This window comes from Rhinoderma darwinii, chromosome 7 (assembly GCF_050947455.1).
Source record: "Rhinoderma darwinii isolate aRhiDar2 chromosome 7, aRhiDar2.hap1, whole genome shotgun sequence".
Classification (NCBI taxonomy): domain Eukaryota; kingdom Metazoa; phylum Chordata; class Amphibia; order Anura; family Rhinodermatidae; genus Rhinoderma; species Rhinoderma darwinii.
In genome coordinates, this window is record NC_134693.1 from 39,386,039 (window position 1) to 39,400,831 (window position 14,793).

Genomic DNA, 14,793 nt, shown 5'->3' on the forward strand with positions numbered 1-14,793 from the left:
GTTGTTAATCGACACATACAGAGATGGGGAAAAAAATGGCAGCCCCCATAGAGAAGTAAGAGAAAGAAAAAAGTACAACACAAAAACACAAATAAATACAATTTATTTTAATATCATACTAAAACCAATATTATAAAAAAAAAAAAAATCGTGACACCTTCCCTTTAAGACTTCTAAAATTGACACAAGCTCTGGGCCTGACCTGTCATACATGTACTCTGCTTTTGTAAGTTAAAAGTTTAAAGTTGTGACTAACTATTCGCTCCAAATGTAAAAGTGTTTTAGGCTATGTTCACACAGGATGGGTTTGCCATAAGCAAGTCTTAGTAGCAGCCACAAAATGTTGCATCTGTTTGATAAATATCGAGCAAGTCACCTGCGGCAATTTTTAGGTCCTTTTTTTATTTATTTATTTACTAATACTACATAAAATAAATAAATAAATAACTTGCCCACAGTAAATATGTCTAGCTACTTTTAATGATTTTCCATTTCAAATTTAGAGCTTTTTATGGCTGTTGTCATTGTGGCACAATAACTTCGGACAACACAAAGCACAGTGGTCCCATCTTGTTCACAGACTAAAAAAAACAATTCTACCAAATGACATGGATCCACCTGTGAACACACAGATGTGGGACAGCGGAAAAAAAAAAAGTGCACTGAAACCTCTACAAGTCATTATATTAAAGTTGTATGAAGACGCAAGCCCCTTTAAATATTATTAACACAGTGAATCTGTTAGTTTAACGTGTAGATTCGAGTATGACAGGGTTTCAGAAATCCGTATTGTACTACTGAATGGAAAAACATGATCTGATTGTCATAAGTTCAATGAAATGTATCCGCATCATTTCAGACTGTACAGCTCAGTCCAGTGACTTCAGATGTTTGAGTCAATCTGTGTCTTAAATCTGTGACTTCTGTTACGGAAGTTGAAGGGGGGCTGTATTTCGTTATGCTCTCAGTATGTATGTGATTTCAGTTCAGTTAGAGAAACTCACCATAACGTTTTTGAACTTCAGATACTAAACAGGAGGAAAAGAAAGAGGAAAGCTGCCCTAAAGAGTGCAGACACGATTTCTGAACTACTGACAATCAGGAAGTGGATTTTGCGGTTTCCATCACTTCAAAAATAAGATACTTATAAATTGCGCCTATAACTAATGACAGCCAAATGCACAAAACTAGTGACAACTTCTCTTCTTTCCGTTGCTACATATTAGGTAAGTTGAAACATATTATTTTATATATAGTCACGATTATTTTTTATTATAGTATTTATTTTAAAGCATGAATTATTGGAATGTACAGTATTACACAGGCCATATTCAAAAAGCTTGAAGTAACCGGTTGCACCGTCCCCCTGCTGTAGTAACCTATCCCTACGTATCATGAATGAATATGATAATAATGATGTGAATAATAATTCATGTCTAGCATAAATTGTGCACGTTGCTTTCAAATATTGTACAGGGGAGCTTTGTACCATTTGCAATCTCCCCAAACCCTATAACGAAGGTGCTTGATACAGGTTCTGATTAATCTGGCTCATAATGAGATGTTCTGCATTATAAATTGTTTAGTATTGAGAATAATTTCTCATTTTTAGCTGCCGTTAATGCTGTGGTATCAATGAGCTTTCTTCTTTTCACCTATCAATACTGGTGAACTCCATAATACCACATAGTGGCACCAGTTCTGGAACAGGTACAGTTTAAAATGTAAAATATCAGACCTAACATGGGTCAATTGAATGGACAGGTTCCGTTGACCTATCAGAATTTAAGGTAGAGAATGATGTGATCTATTTGCCTGTCAGTCAAGAGAGGAAACCTGTTCGAGCAGGCAGACACCATATGGTCCCTTCATGTTTGGATGTGGTCATTGCCTAACCACATTTTCGTTTGTCTTGTCTAACATCTGTTAGCTCCTTACGAGGAGTAGGTTGGAGTTGTGATTCTCATGGGGCTCAAACATGGATAAATGGGTGCCAACAGCAAGATGAATTAATGCCTATGTAACGCACGTGTGCAATTTTTTTATTTATTTTTATTTTTGCAATTGAAGAGCCATAACATTTAAATTTTTCCAGAAATATAGCCTTATGAGGGCTTGTTTTTTTGTGAGATGAGTTGCATTTTTCAATGGCCCCTTCTGGGGTACATATAATTGAAAGATTTTTTTTTGGGGTCTGAATGCAAAAAAAAACAACAAAAAACAGCCCTTCTGCCATTTTGCCTCTATCGTGCGGTAAAAATAACAAGGTAACTTTATTCTACGGGTCGGTATGAATACAAGGAAACCAAATATGTGTGTTTTTTTTACTTGTAATTGGTACTTTTGGAAAATAAAAACACGTTTTTAGAGAAAAAAAACTTTTTTGTGTTGCCGCATTCAGAGAGCCATAACTTTACATTTTTCTTTCAACATAGCTGTATGAGGGCTTGAATTTTGCGTACGAGTTGAAGTTTTTATTGCTACTATTTTAGGGTACATATAATTTATTGATATTTATCATTTTTTTTGGGGGGGGGATGCAAATAAGCCAGCAATCCCACCATTGCTTTTTTCCGGGATTTTATTCCTCAGTTTACCATGCAGTAAAAATAACAAGTTAACTTTATTCTATGGGTTGTTACCAATGTAGGGATACATAATATGTTTTTTTTATTTATGGTGAACTATTTTAAAAAAACAAAATAATGTTTGTTTTTTTAATGAAACTTTATTATTTGAATCGTTAGTGTACACCCCCCCCCCCCAGCCCCAAATCTTTCAATATCATGCCGGTGCTTATAGACTACCTATTCTTATGCGCTGTAGAAAAGTGCATTGGACCAGTCCCCAACCCCCTTCCATATGTGCAAATGTTCTGGTGCCTGTAGAGCGATCAGCCCAGTCCAAATCCACACTACCCAGGTGGCAGAAGGATGAAGTTAACCCATTCTTCATGGGTTCCATGGCAGCATAGGGGCTCCCACTTCCTCTGTGGTATGTGTGCCCACAGTAGCACCAAATGAAAGCTATAATCTATACTATGCCATAATCTATACTCTTATAATATATCTGTACCATATACCAGGTTAGTAACAAAATATTATTTTATGGGCAGGAGCATTAACTTGATTTAGGAACCACTGATTATTTCAAGATTTTCTTGTTGAATATGTATATTTTTTAGATAGTTTGACTGTGATTATTGTCTGCCATAGTTTTGATTTTAGCATTACAATCTCCCTTATTGTTTCGTTACAGGTTTAAATGCTACATCAGCCACATGGCAGGGGTTAATAAATAAATAATCCAGAGCTGAGGACCTGCAGCTATATATAACAATAGGCTTGGTATGCGAGATGTTCTTACGGGGCTGTGGACTCTAGAAAATGCCTCCTGGGTAAATGTCAGACACACTCCCAGGTTTCCCATATGCTGCTGCTTGTGGTTGGGTTTCTTGGTGAGCCAGATGGGAATAGACATGTATTTCTCACATTAACAACCAGAATTATCACAATATTTGGCCTTGACATTACAAGCCCAGAAAAAGATTTCCACCTCGGTATAAACAAAGTTGAGATTAAGTCAAACACTGAACACACATAAATGGTTTTTAGTTAATCAGGTACAAAAGTTCAACTTGTGGGGGAAGATCACAGTGAGATCCACATATAGCAGATTACTATCTGCCACATAGGAAAGGATGATGAGTAACCAACACTGGTTATACATGAAGGAGAGAGGCACAAATAGACCCCCCTCCTGGTGATTGGTTTCTTCCTGTCACTAACCCCCCACCCCCTGAATTTACAGTGGTATTGCTACTTGACACACCACTCAGGGGTTCCGGAGCCACCACATAAGGGAGGCGTGGTTCAATACAGGCCCGCCCTCCATGGGCCACACAGCATTGTTGAGGTCTGCTTCAATGTCTATGCTGCCTACACCATATTCCACCCATATTCCGTAGTGTTAACGCCAAAACGTTAATGAATTCATATGCAGACAACACATCCTCGCGCCTCGGTGTACATAAAGAAAATGCGGGTTGTGGCAGCGAGGGAAAGGTCAGGAAGCTTAAATACATGTATATTGACAAGTTCATTATTTTAACATCTTGGGCTCATTTAAAAGTTTTTTTATCACACATAGTTTTGGTGCAGTTTTTGTCTCCGTTTTTTTGAGCCAAAGTCTGAAGTGGATCCAAAAGGAGGGACAGGTAAAAAGAAAAGATTGAGACATCTCCTTTATTTTGTGCCCACGCCGGTGTCTGGCTCAAAAAACTGAGCCAAAAACTGCACCAAAACTGTGTGTGTGATCCTGGCATAAAGGCGTTTTCTAGGAAAATGGGACAGCTTTTTTTCCCCCCAGGGACTGCACCAGTGCACCACTCTTCCCCATTCAAGTAAATGGAGCTAAACTGCAATTCAATTTACTGCCCATGGACAGGGGTAGATCTATTCTGGAAAAAGGCAGACCCAATTTTCTATTCCTAGAAAACTCCTCTAAGCAGAAAAGACAAATAAAAAAACTATGAATATAAGCATGAAAATGAAATATTCTATTCTGTAGTATTAGAAAATAACTACGTTAGAACAAAATATATATATGTTTCTCTCTCCATTGTATATCTTCTCCATTACAGCGCATGCACCATATATAGAAACAATATATACTCAGTTGGTCTGGGACAGAAAATCTGCTCAGGATTGACTGCTTCATGAATGGAGACTGTGTAAACAGATTTATCAGAGTACTCTGATTTTTTTCCTTTCCTCTGTGGTTCCAGTTAAGTGCGTTCAATCTCAAGGATACAAATATAAACAGGTGGGTGGAACGGCCACTCTCCCATCAGCTGAAGTGATGTATATCGACACATATTTTTGTGCTATTTCACATCTAGGTGTCAGCATTGTTCAGGCTGAATTTCTATCAACTAAATTAATTATCCGTTTTAGTAGCGGATAAATAAAAATCATGACAGAACTGGTTATTATTGTTTATATAGCACTATCATCTTCCAGAGTGCTGTACAACAAGCTGAGATACAAGGAAGATGAATACATGACTATAATACCAATACAATATGCAGAACAGACATACGGTAGCAGGGGGCAGATACAGTAGGAGAGAGCTTGGGCAAAAAGAGCTTATATGTAAACTGATGCAAGCTGATGAAATGAATAGGAAACAATCCTTCATGAGAAGTTTAAGGAACAAAACAAAACTAAAACGACATAAAACCTGCAAAGAAGTGTGAAAAAATAGATCTGTCAAAAGATCCTATTAATTTCGATGGGTCTGAAAATGATGCCAAAAGTGTGTCCGCATCAGTCTTTCCTGGTACCGACGTCATATCAGTTTTTGGACAGTAATCCGGAAATCATCATAATGACGGCAGGGAGTTAATTTTTGAGGTTAGTGGGTGATAAATTGAAAAGTAATAATGAAATTGCTGACAATTTGTCATAACATTTTTCAATAAGTTGCAGAGCAAAAATCATATTGAAAAAACAAAAACAAAGTGTTATATGTGATTGTTATTCGTAGTTGTTTATATTGCAGGACAATTACCTGAGTCATAGATGATAAGATATCGAGAGGCAAATTGAATTTACTGGCTGTAGATTTTCATTAGAATATTTTGGGCTTCCACATATAGCAGTGCTATGTGTGCAGAGCCTGTAAGGGGCATAGGGAGTCAGCACTTCTTACGGTACCATAGGCACATTGGGCGGCAGGATATGCTATAAATGTGGGTCTGCCTTTTGAGGTGGCTGCCGGCTGCCACATCCAGGCAGAGAATGAATGGAGAGATGGCCGCAGGTGTATGCAGCTTATTTCATTCGCTTCGTAGGAGTTACGTAAAAAGCCGAAAAAGAACATAGATGCAGGTCCCAAAATTAAGACTGCATCTATTAGATATTAATGGCATATCCTGTTGGAATACCCTTTTAATACAGCTGTGTACAAAATATGCATTGATACAATAAGGCCAATTTCAGATATAGCAGAATAGCAGCAGGGGGATTCTGTACCGAAAGTCTTCAGCAATTTACAGTACAATATATGTGGAAGGAGTTGTCATCAACAAGTAGCAAAAAGAAACCGTGGAAATCCGAGCATGCAGCGGATTTTTAAATGCATAGCTTTCTTATTCTGTTGCCGAAATACTGATGATTTTCACCACAGATTTCGCCCTTTGCTATGCATAGGATGAATTCTGCCCCAAATCCGTGGCAAAATCCACATATAGCATAAGCGGATATTGTTGCAGATTTGCAACTGATTTGTGTTGAAATCCACGGTGGAAAATGTCTGCGAAGTGTGAACATAGCCATAGGTTATGTTCACATGTAGCATAATTCTTGCAAAAATTTCTGAAACTCAAAATGTGAATGGGGTGGTTTTTGCAGCTTGTGCATGGATTTTTACAAAACTCATTCAGATGTATGGAACAGACATTTCGGCAACTAATCTGCCACATGTGACCATACACTAATAGGGCATTCATATCTAAACTGACGGAAAAACTGATAACAATTTACAAAATGCATCCGTTTCCATCAGCTTTTTTTTTCAATCTGTCACCTATTGAGCTCATTGATAAATGCAAAAAAAAAAGGATTGTGATGGAACTGATAAACTCGTGTTCTTTGGCATCAGTTTGAGTCCCATAGACATGAATTCATCCACCAAACAAAAACAAAAGAAAAAGCTGCCTGCCCATAGCAGAATATTAGGATGAAAATTATTACATTTTGAAGCCATTTTTCCAATTCACTGATATACATATAGTATCCAAATTACTCCCTTTACAAGTGGACCTGTTGGTATGTCAGAGGAGAACAGCGATGGGAAAAGAAAATTCCCTGCAGCTGCTTCTCTCTGTATAAATTGCAACAGCTCCTGTCACATTCACGGAACGCGGGTGCCATAAAGAGCGCCTCCTCTCTGCTGCTTTCCTCTAATGCCCAAATCTCTGCCACATGTAAGAAGAGAGTGAGATAGAAACAGAATTCGACAGCAGAAAATAATCTACAAGTCCATTCAGTCTACCCTTTTTATGTGTATATTGTTTTACATATATGCAGCATTTTATTTAACAATAATTATATATGCACACCTTTTAGCCATTGCATTAAAACCACCTGCCTAATATTGTGTAGGTTTCTCTTACGCCGCCAAAACAGCACTTACCCGTCGAAGCATGAACTTCATAAGATCTCGCTCACCTCTGGGACCTGCACCTATCTCTAGAATTGGGCCCCCTAAACCCCGTTCTTTTTCTGTTCCTTCTGATTGTGATGTCCGACCATGTAAGAAGAAAACAGTGTAGCTCGCTGAGCTACGCTGTTTCCGTAAGTCCCATAGAAGTGAATGGCAGTTACAGAAACAGCGTAGCTCGCATACTACGCTGTTTACATAACAGCCATTCGCTACTTTGGGAGTTACGGAAACAGCGTAGGTCAGCGAGCTACACTGTTTTCTTCTTACATGGTCGGACATCACTATCAGTGGGAACACAGAAAGCTAGAACGGGGTTAAATGGGCAACATTCTAGAGACAGGGGAAGGTCCCAGAGGTGGGACCCACATCTGACATTTATAGCATATCCTGTGGATATGTCATAAATGTTCCTGATGGGAAAACCCGTATAAGTCCTGTAATTTACGAGGTGGGGCCTCCATGGATCGGACTTGTCTTTCCATCAAATCACATAGGTTCCCGATCGGATTGAGTACTGAAGAATTTGGAAGCCAAGTCAACAGCTTGAACTCTGTGACATGTTCCGCAAACCATTCCTTAACAGTTTTTGCAGTGTGGCAGGGCACATTATACTACTGAAAGAGGCCATGGCCATAAAGGAATACTGCTGTCATGAAGGGTTGTACTTGATCTACAACATTCTTTAGGTAGGTGGTACGTGTCAAAGTAACATCCACATGAATGGCAGGACCCATGGTTTCCCAGCAGAATATTGTCCAGGGCATCACACTGCCTCCGCTGGCTTGCCACCTTCCCATAATTCATCCTGGTGCCATCTCTTCCCCAGGTAAGCGACGCACACGCACCTGGCCATTCACATGATCTAAAAGAAAATGTGATTCATCAGACCAGGCCACTTTCTTCCACTGCTTCATGGTTTTGATGCTCACATACCTATTAAAAGCGCTTTTGCTGGTGGACAAGGGTCAGCATGGACAGGGGTCGGCATGTGTGTTCTGCGGATACACAGGTCTGTGATGCACTGTGTGTGCTGACACATTTTTATCATAGCCAGCATAAATTTTTCTTCAATTTGTGCTACAGTAGCTCTTCTGTAGGATCAGACCAAAGGGGCTAGCCATCATTCCCTGCGTGTGCCCATGACTTTGTCACCGGTTCACCGGTTGTCCCTTCTTGTACCACTTTTGGTAGGTACTAACCACTGCAGGGAACACCCCACAAGACCTGCCGTTTTGGAGATACCCTGACGGTCTGCCATCACTATTTGACACTTGTCAAAGTCGTTTAGGTTCTTACGCTTGGCCGTTTTTCTTGCTTCCAACCCATCAACTTCAAGAACTGACTGTTTTCTTGCTGCCTTAGGCCTCATTCCCACATTTTTGCGGCCGCAATTTACCTGCAAATCTGCGGGTGAATTGCTGTCCCATTCATTTCTATAGGCCCATACACCCGACCGTGGTTTCCACGGTCCGTGCATTGCCTGGGAGCCTGGACCGTAAAAAGATAGGACATGTCTTATTACGGCCGCATTTTGTGGTCCAGGCTCATTGAAATGAATGACACTCCGCGGCCGTCCGAGCTGCAAATCACGGGCCATGCACACCACTACAGTCGTGTGTATGGGCCCTAAGGGTGGATTCACATGCTGCAGATTTTATTGCTGTGATTTCTGACACTGAAAACCCGTTCCATTCATCTGTTTGTCCAATTTGGCATACATGGAACAAAGGGGCCCCTGCTGCTGGTGTTGGTTTCTGTCATGACATCCCTTTAATTCTGGCTGTACAGAGCCCTCCCATCCTACTTATATTGCTTGTGGGAGAGTAGGGTGGCATAACGTCTCGCAGTATCCCCTCACATTGCTGCAAATGTGGAGATGGGGTCATGATTAGGTTTACACAGGCATATGATCTACCTGATCTGGGTCACCTCTTCTTAAGGTCCCAAAAGTTACGCTATGGATTGCCTGTATTTTATTAGGTTGGAGGCACTGGTCTGTCTAGCACATACCCAATGGAAAAATGACCACTACCAAACTTGTATTATACTCTACAAATAGATGGTTCTTTCACAATGATTGACCGGGAGAGAGTTGAGAAAGGGAGGGGAAGGAACCTCTGTGTGACCAGGTGACAGAAAAAGCACTATCATGAGAGCTAACATGGCTGACCGTATTGCTGTCCCATAATCTAAAAGCAGGAGTAGTCTAGTACGCAAATGTGAGCTTACAGGAGTAATATTGCACAAAGTTAGTACACATACTAACACATACTTTGTTTATTTCATCACTTTTTGCAAAGTTGTGACTGTTCTTATAGCTTGGTGTAAACTAGGACATACTTTGTTTGAGTTTGCAGCTGTCATGGTTGATTAGAAGTATAAGATGGGTTCAACAGGTCACATTGTTACAGATTTGACTGTGCTGGGTTGTATCTGCCCTGATTGAAACCTCTCATGTATGAGTCAAACCTTCCCATCTGCACATCTGGAGCACAGTTGGCACTAAACTGTGTAGAAGATCCATGTATTGTAACAACTTTACAAAATTATATTAATTTACTATGCAAAGCTGGTCAGAGACATAATGGTTTCTCCTGCAATCTGCCTAATAATAAGCCCTAATGATATTGATAAATGCATCTATGGTGTTAAACCGATTCCATATAATCAATTAAAAGTATTTGAATGATAAGGGGCATTTATCATGTTTTTGGATTATTTTTCTTTTTATTGGTGATCATAACTGTTCAATACATGATAATGGATTGTAAATGGTAATTCCCTGTGAGGCACATTACCAGCATCATGCACATTGGCTATCATCTATAACGGGTTTATAGTGGTTTAACTGCTTTATAGTCTTAGGTCATGTCCAATCCATACTCTATTGACCTCAATGTAAAGAAATAAAGGGGCTAGCTTAAAGGTTATGTACATCTTTGATATATATATATATATTTATTTATTTATTATTTTTTTAATAAAACAATGTTTTAGGTGATTTTAAGCAACTTTTAAATTTTTCAATTGACTTCAAATTTCAAATTAAATTTTTTCTTACTTTTTAAGAGACAACTTCTATGTATCCAGTATACAAAGAAGATGTAGCTTGCAGTCAAAGCCGATTCCTTCAGAACAGCTGTACTGACGGCATGGCTGATCGCTGGTCCTGCCTGTCTCTGACACACAGGATCCAGCTAATAACCATCCATTAACTTATAGGTCATCGTTATTAAACTCCTTTTCCAGGGTTAGGATTTTGGCCACAACACTGTCATAGGTATGGCTAAACTTGTCTCCCTTAGGCCAAATTCACACGAGCGTGTCCATTTTGCGCGCGTAAAAAACGCAGGATTTTTCCTGTGTTGCAGTTCCGTGTGGCATACGTGTACGGTGCATGTCTGCGTTTTTTACGCGCATATGTTACGCGTTTTTTACGTCTGCAAAAAAAACCTGAAGGAGGTGTTTTAATTTTTCCTCATCGTTTCTTTAGCAACGGGTGCGCGAAAAACACGGACAGCACACGGATTATGTCGGTGTGCTGTCCATTTTTTTCACGCACCCATTGACTTCAATGGGTGCGTGATGCTCAAGAAATGCACAAGAATAGGACATGCAGTGAGTTTCTCGCAGCGGACACACGCTGCCTGAAAAACACTGAATGTGAATGGCCTCATTGAATTGCATAGGTCTGTGTGGCATCCATTGTTTTAACACGTGTAACACAGACAGTGAAATACGCTCACGTGAATAAGGCTTTAGTGTCACTACAGTTTTATATTACAGAGCCATAGATAATGAATGTGCTACCACACGGATCCGGAGGTATTCTCCCCTAGAAGCAATGCAGTGCTTCTAGGCAAGTATAACTCTATAATACGGCATCCTATGGAACATGGCCGGTTTCTTTTTTTTTTCTCTCTGATTTTGTATGAATCCGAGGGGGAAAGAACCTCCATATAAGATAAGATGCAAAAGAAAGTACATTATGGGCCCATAAACTTTTGTAGGTGCTATATTATGGCTCCGTACAACTATGCTTGCGCCTTTTTTTTTTTTACTAATAGTAGCTGTATAGTATTATTATTATTATTATTACTATTATTATTATTATTATTATTATTATTAATAATAATAATAATGTAAATAGTTAGTGTTACCAGTACTAACATGAAGATAATAACAAATATTATTACTATAGTAGTAGTTGTATAGTATTATTATTATTATTATTATTAATAATGTAAACAATTAGTGTTACCAGTACTAACATGATAATAATAATAATAATAATAATAATAATAATCTTTATTTATATAGCGCCAACATATTACGCAGCACTTTACAATTTAGAGAGGACATGAAACAAACAATATCAGACATTACATAGTAACAAAGTTCATTTACAATTCAAACATGGAGAGTGAGGACCCTGCTCGAAAGAGCTTACAATCTATGAGGACATAAGGGAGACACAAAGTGTAACAGTGTTTGTTCTGTACAATGGTCCGGCCATTTTAATACACATGCGGTGGTAACATAAAGCTGCATGAGCCGGTCACCAGCCAGTATCCGTGTATGACGGACATGAAGAGAAGGAGTGTGAGGGAATCTTATTCTGATGACTAATCTAAAAGGAGGGCCATGGAAAGGAGTCAGATTAGGGAATGTTATAGGCCTGTCTAAATAGATGTGTTTTCAGGGCACGTTTAAAACTGTGGATATTGGGAATTAATCGGATTGTCTGGGGTAGCGCATTCCAGAGGACTGGTGCAGCACGAGAGAAATCTTGGAGACGGGAGTGGGAGGTTCGGATTATGGAGGATTTTAATCTAAGGTCGTTGGCAGAATGTAGAGCCCGAGCAGGGCGGTAGACAGAGATGAGGGAGGAGATGTAAGGAGGTGCAGCACTGTGGAAAGCTTTGTGGGTGAGAGTAATAAGTTTGAATTTTATTCGGAAGGGGATGGGCAACCAGTGCAGTGACTGGCACAGATTAGAGGCGTTGGTGTAGCGGTTGGTCATAAAGATGAGCCTGGTTGCTGCATTGAGGATAGATTGGAGAGGGGAGAGTTTAGTGAGGGGAAGACCGACTAGTAATGAGTTACAGTAGTCAAGACGAGAGTGAATCAGAGCAACAATGAGAGTTTTGCCGGTTTCCTCCGTAAGAAAAGAGCGGATTCTGGAGATGTTTTTGAGGTGAAAATGACAGGAGCGTGAAAGTGATTGTATGTGAGGAGTAAAGGAAAGATCTGAGTCAAAAATAACCCCGAGACAGCGGGCGTGCTGCTTAGGAGTGATGGTAGTGCCACACACCGAGATGGAGACATCAGGTTTAGGGAGGTTAGTAGATGGTGGGAACACAAGGAGCTCAGTTTTAGAAAGATTCAGTTTCAGATAGAGAGAGATCATGATGTTAGAGACAGCGGACAGACAATCACTGGTGTTCTGTATTAGAGCAGGGGTGATGTCACGGGAAGAGGTATATAATTGGGTGTCATCAGCGTAGAGATGGTACTGGAAGCCAAATCTGCTGATGGTTTGTCCAATAGGAGCTGTGTAGAGAGAAAAGAGCAGCGGACCTAGGACTGATCCCTGAGGAACCCCGATAGCAAGGGGAAAAGGAGAAGTGGAACCAGCAAATGACACACTGAACGAGCGGTCAGAGAGATAGGAGGAAAACCAAGAGAGAGCCGCGTCCTTGAGGCCAATAGAGTGGAGCATGTTAAGTAGGAGTTTGTGGTCTACAGTGTCAAAGGCTGCAGAGAGATCCAAAAGAATAAGGAGAGAGGATTTACCGTCTGATTTAGGCTATGTTCACACGGAGTATTTTGGGGGAGGAATATCTGCCTCAAAATTCCGTTTGGAACTTTGAGGCAGATATTCCTCTCCCTGCACGCCGATTTTCGCGGCGATTATCGCGCTGTTTTTCGCCCGCGGCCATTGAGCGCCGCGGGCATAAAACAGCGAGAAATACCCTTTCTCCTGCCTCCCATTGAAGTCAATGGGAGGTCAGAGGCGGAAGCGCCCGAAGATAGGGCATGTCGCTTCTTTTTCCCGCGAGGCAGTTTTACTGCTCGCGGGAAAAAGACGCCGACGCCTCCCATTGAAATCAATGGGAGGCGTTCTCGGGCCGTTTTTGCCGAGTTTTGCGACGCGGTTTCCGCGTCAAAAAACTCTGCAAAATACCCCGTGTGAACATAGCCTTAGCCACCAAGAGATCATTTGAGACTTTAGTAAGGGCAGTTTCTGTGGAGTGTTGAGTGCGGAAACCAGATTGTAAGGGGTCAAGAATGGAGTTAGCAGAGAGATAGCAGATAAGGCGAGAGTAGACCAAGCGTTCCAGGAGTTTGGAAATGAAGGGCAGATTAGAGACTGGTCGGTAGTTAGCAGCGCTGGATGTGTCAAGAGTTGGTTTTTTCAGTAATGGGTTTATAATGGCATGTTTAAAAGCGGAGGGAAAGATACCAGAGGAAAGAGAGAGGTTAAATATTTTAGTCAGGTGACTAGTGACAGCTGGGGAGAGGGACTGGAGGAGGTGTGAGGGGACAGGATCACTAGGGCAGGTAGTAGGACGAGAAGAAGAGAGGAGCCTCGAGATTTCTTCTTCAGTTATTGGGTCAAATGCTGAGAGTGAAGAAGAGTGAGTGCAGGAGGGAAGGGGATCGATGTTACTAGGAGACTGGGAGATAATATCATGCCGGATGTTGTCAATTTTAACTTTAAAATAAGTGGCCATGTCTTCAGCACTGAGATCTGTGATTGGCGTCTGCACTTTAGGACTAAGGAGGGAGTGAAAAGTATCAAAGAGGCGTTTTGGATTATTAGATAGTGTGGAGATGAGAGAAGTGAAACTTGTTTGGCGCGGTGAAGGGCAGAGTTGTAAGTTTTGAGCATAAATTTGTAATGGAGGAAATCTGCATCCAAATGCGATTTTCTCCACAGTCGTTCGGCACATCTCAAGCACCGCTGAAGAAAGCGGGATTGAGGCGTGTGCCAGGGTTGTCGTCGTCTTTGTCGGGTGGTTCGGAGTGTAGGGGGGGCTGCTTCATCCAATGCATTTTTGAGAGTGTTATTATAAAGTTTGGCAGCCAGATTGGGACAGGAGAGGGAAGAGATAGGGGACAATGAGGACTGTAGAGAAAATAATTACTACTAGTAGATATATAATATGACATTATTATTATTTTTAGTAGTAGTATTTAAGCAGAAGTGTAATGATTAATAAGGGTTATTAATACTAAAAGTAACCAATACTAGATGACCATGTTTATTACTACTGTGCAGAAGTTTTATAACAATAAGAGCTGCACGCAGCATTGCACTGATACACGCCCGATGTCTGTTCCTTGTGTCTGTGCTGGCTTCATCCAGGGCACATATGTGTATGTTATTATGGCAGAATGTCTCCAAGCCACAGAGCAATATGCATGATAAGTGGTGGTGCCCTAGTTCCGCAGATGGCAGAGGACAGTGCACTCTGTCCCGGGCCATCATCTGCCCATGCCCTGCACGCACCAGCCTCGCCCGGCAATGCGTCTTTACCACCATGTGTACAGGGCTGTGGA